The sequence below is a fragment of the Etheostoma spectabile genome, chromosome 18 (assembly GCF_008692095.1).
Source record: "Etheostoma spectabile isolate EspeVRDwgs_2016 chromosome 18, UIUC_Espe_1.0, whole genome shotgun sequence".
Classification (NCBI taxonomy): domain Eukaryota; kingdom Metazoa; phylum Chordata; class Actinopteri; order Perciformes; family Percidae; genus Etheostoma; species Etheostoma spectabile.
Window position 1 is genome coordinate 23,996,652 of NC_045750.1, and position 4,470 is coordinate 24,001,121.

The following is a 4,470-nucleotide window of genomic DNA, read 5'->3' on the forward strand; positions in this document are numbered from 1 at the left end:
CCCATATTTCAGATATAGATATTTTTTTAAAGGGGTCAAATCTGACCCGAGGACAACATATACAGTCTATGGGACAACAGGAGGGTTAAAGACGTCGCCTTAGGCACTGGAAAAATGTAATGGATACATTTTATCGGTTAAATTAAACTTAAAAATAGTTTAATGAATAATAATAATAATCAGTTTCAGGCCTAGCGTAAGAAGTTTTAAAAAAAAATGGCCACTAATCCTCATTTATATAGAATTATACCTACTATTTGTGGTAAAAAAACCAGAAATTATGAATTTTTTTTTACTAATAGTTAAGATCAGAGGAATAAAAGTGATCAATTGTATTTGCAAAAAGCGTTGTATGGAATCCAATCAATATTATTGTGGTAATTTGATTAAAAAGAAACTCATGTTTCAGATATAGACATTTTTTTAAAGGGGTCAAATCTGACCCGAGGACAGCCAGAGGGTTCTTATTACCAAATAATATTTTTAATTTAAAGGCAAGGCAAGGCAAGGCAGTTTTATTTGTATAGCACATTTCAGCAACAGGGCGATTCAAAGTGCTTTACACCAATCATTTAACAGATAAACACAAGTTAAAAACAGTTAAAAATCATAAGCATTAAAAACCGGTAAAACACATGAATAGAACAGTTAAAAACAATTAAGAAACATAAAACACAAGTAAAAGTTACAGTGCGCATAAAAATTTAAAGAAATGAGCATTCATTTAAAGAAAGGCAGCATCAAAAAGAAAGGTCTTCAGCCTTGATTTAAAAGAACTGAGAGTAGCAGCGGATCTGCAGGTTCTTGGGAGTTTGTTCCAGATATGAGGACTAGAAACTGAGAGCTGCTTCACCCTGTTTAGTTCTGACTCTGGGGACGAAAGTAACCTGTCCCATGACCTGAGAGGTCTGGGGGGTCATAGTGGTAGCAGATCAGAAATGTATTTTGGACCTAAACCGTTAAGGGATTTATAAACTAGCAAGAGTACTTTGAAATCAATTCTTTGAGACACAGGAAGCCAGTGTAAAGACTTCAGAACGGAGTGATGTGATCCAGTCTCTTGGTCTTAGTGAGGACTGGAGTGATTGATCCAGCTCTTGGTCTTAGTGAGGACTGGAGTGATGTGATCCAGTCTCTTGGTCTTAGTGAGTATGGAGTGATGTGATCCAGTCTCTTGGTCTTAGTGGGACTGGAGTGATGTGATCCAGTTCTTGGTCTTAGTGAGGACTGGAGTGATGTGATCCGTCTCTTGTCTTATTGAGACTGGTGATTGAGCCAGTCTCTTGGTCTTATGAGACTGGAGTGATGTCTCCAGTCTTGGCTTGTGAGACTGAGTGATGACCATCTCTTGTTTAGTGAGGACTGGAGTGATGTGATCCAGTCTCTTGGTCTTAGTGAGGACTGGAGTGATGTGATCCAGTCTCTGGTCTAGTGAGGACTGGAGTGATGTGATCCGTCTCTTGGTCTTATTGAGACTGGAGTGATGTATCCGTCTCTTGGTCTTAGTGAGGACTGGAGTGATGTGATCCGTGTCTCTTGGTCTTAGTGGAGGACTGGAGTGATGTTATCCAGTCTCTTGGTCTTAGTGAGACTGAGTGATGTGATCCAGTCTCTTGGTCTTAGTGAGGACTGGATGATGTGATCCGTCTCTTGTCTATTAGGACTGGAGTGATGTGATCCCTCTTGTCTAGTGAGGACTGAGATGTGATCCAGTCTCTTGGTCTTAGGTAGGACTGAGTGATGTGATCCGTCTCTTGGTCTTAGTGAGACTGGGTGATGTGATCCAGTCTCTTGGTCTAGTGAGGACTGGAGCAGCAGCGTTCTGAATCAGCTGCAGCTGTCTGATTGATTTTTTAGGGGAACCTGTAAAAACCCCGTTACAGTAGTCAAGTCTACTGAGATGAAAGCATGGACCAGTTTTTCAAGTCCGGTTGACACTAAGTCCTTTAACCCTTGATATGTTCTTAAGGATAGTAGGCTGACTTTGTAATTGTCTTAATGTGCTGTTAAGATTCAGGTCTGAGCCATGACTCCACCAAGATTCTGGCTTTGTCTGTTGTTTTTAACATTGTTGTTCGAAGCTGAGCGCAGACTTTTAATCGTTCCTCTTTTGCTCCAAAAGGCTAATTTCTTGACCTCGTAAACAACAATTGACAAATTGTCTCATCTCAAGTTCCATTTCTCAGCTTTCCATCATAATCATACCATCATAAAAATGGACATTGCATTGAATCCAGTTCATAGCAATTAAAGAGAGAATTGAGAGCAGGGAGCCTCAGATCTTTCTCTCATTGGGTCAGCAATAGTCTCACTCAGAGACAAGGCAGAGTCATGATTCAGAGGCCATCTTTCTTTAAAAGACAGCCAGACCTGACTCCCATTGGACAGGACTGGACTGACACCTTGTGGACAGTGTTTGTCATTATTATTATTATTATTGCAGGGCAAATATTGCATTACACTTTTAGAATGACCAGTATCTGACAGAATTGGGGCTCCAATGTCTTTGATGGTTGACTAATTTTTAGTAGGGCGCGTTATGTCTTTTGTCTCCACATCTCTTAATATCACGCCATTCACGTTGACACATTTTACAACATTTATGACATTTTCCATCTTAAAGCAAAATGCTTGGAAAAGAAAACCAAGATCTCTACGTTTTTGTATTCCCAACTTGTACATATTTAATTATTGTATTGTATTTTTTCCTATTATTATTTCATGTATATTGTATGTATGTACATTGTATTTCATTTATATTTATATTCGGTGCTGTGTGACCGATTTTGCTGCTGTGACACTGTAATTTCCCATTTTATTTGGATAAATATCTATCTATCTATCTATCTATCTATCTATCTATCTATCTATCTATCTATCTATCTATCTATCTATCTATCTATCTATCTATCTATCTATAACGTATTGCATAATGTATTGCATCCAAGTATTTCATCTATATTTATATTCTGTGCAGTGTGACTGATTTTGCTGCTGTAGCACTATAATTTCCCATTTTAATGGGATCAATATCTATCTATCTATCTATCTATCTATCTATCTATCTATCTATCTATCTATCTATCTATCTATCTATCTATCATCTATCTATATCTATAACGTATTGCATAATGTATTGCATCCAAGTATTTCATCTATATTTATATTCTGTGCAGTGTGACTGATTTTGTTGCTGTAACACTATAATTTCCCATTTTAATGGGATCAATATCTATCTGTCTATGCCCCCCCCCCCGCCCCCTCCCACATTACGTCACTGGGACCGGTGCATTCGCAGTGAATTTAGGGGATGCATTTCTCCGTGAACAGAAGCATGCACGCGCAACAGACGCCCGACAGCCTTTTGTCTTTCACATTTCTGTTTTGTTTTTAAATTTCCTGGAATTAAAAAGCGAGCCAGCAGCAGGTTAAATAGGCGGGACTTCCTTCCTTCCGGCTGTTTATCTCGGTGTGTGCAGACCAAGGCGAGCCAGTGCAGGATCAGATAACAAGGTATAACGTTAAACCTATTGACAGCGTAATATCTAATGTTGTTTTTGTTTGAATTTCTCTTCATTTATGCGCTCGTGTTGTGTGTTGCGGCCGGATGTGGTTGTCTTATTGGTGCATGCAGAGCTGCGTACTGGAGCTGTTAGCTCTGCGACACAATGCTAAAATACGGATGGTTTCCTCTTTAATGTGGCTGGCTACTGCCATGTATTCAGGATCAGGATCAGAATCCGAATCCGGATCAGAGTCAGGATCAGAATCAGCTTTATTTGCCGGGTATGAGAACACATATGGGCAATTATGCTTTGGATCATTATTGCTCACAATGCGCAAAACAACCCACAAAACCAGCACACACTAATATATAGGCTACACACACTCTAAACAGAAACAATATCAGATATAGTTCATGTAACTCTCTCTTATAGAGGCATATATCTTTTATATAGTCTGCCAATTACATCATTTCTCTCCTGACCTTTATGTCTTCAGGGCTAATGCTTTTATGATTAGTGTAGCCTAGCTGATATCCATTTCTTATAGAGCCATAGCAATATAATAACAATATAGCCTGATAAGACTTGTTGTTGCCTGGAATAATGGTAGGCTAGAGCTCTATATCTGTATTACACTCATATTACTCTGGCATGTTTTTTAAACTTCTTACACTAGGCCTGAAACTGATTGTTATTATTCATTAGTCTATTTTTAAGTTTAATTTAACCGATAAAATGTATCCATTACATGTTTCCAGTCCCTAAGGCGACGTCTTTAACCCTCCTGCTGTCCCATAGACTGTATATGTTGTCCTCGGGTCAGAATGTGTCCCCTTTAAAAAAAATATCTATATCTGAAATATGGGTTTCTTTTTAACCTAATTTTCACAAAAAATGGATTAGATTCCTTACAACGCTCTTTGTAAATACAAATGATCACTTTCATTCCTCTGATCTTAACTAT

General features: G+C 38.4%; 1 protein-coding gene and 1 long non-coding RNA gene across 2 annotated transcripts in view; both read left to right on the top strand.

Annotated features, from left to right (window-relative positions):
• The first annotated feature begins 449 nt into the window (after nt 1-449).
• Nucleotides 450-4,470, top strand: part of LOC116706664 (uncharacterized) — a 10,694-nt gene continuing 6,673 nt past the window's right edge. The window contains exon 1 of the long non-coding RNA XR_004336292.1: nt 450-460. This is a non-coding gene — a long non-coding RNA (uncharacterized LOC116706664). The remainder of the gene's footprint in view (nt 461-4,470) is intronic.
• The window catches only part of enpp5 (ectonucleotide pyrophosphatase/phosphodiesterase 5), a 6,485-nt gene continuing 5,417 nt past the window's right edge, over nt 3,403-4,470 (top strand). The window contains exon 1 of the mRNA XM_032543613.1: nt 3,403-3,513. The gene's annotated coding sequence lies outside the window, so the exon portion shown is untranslated. The remainder of the gene's footprint in view (nt 3,514-4,470) is intronic.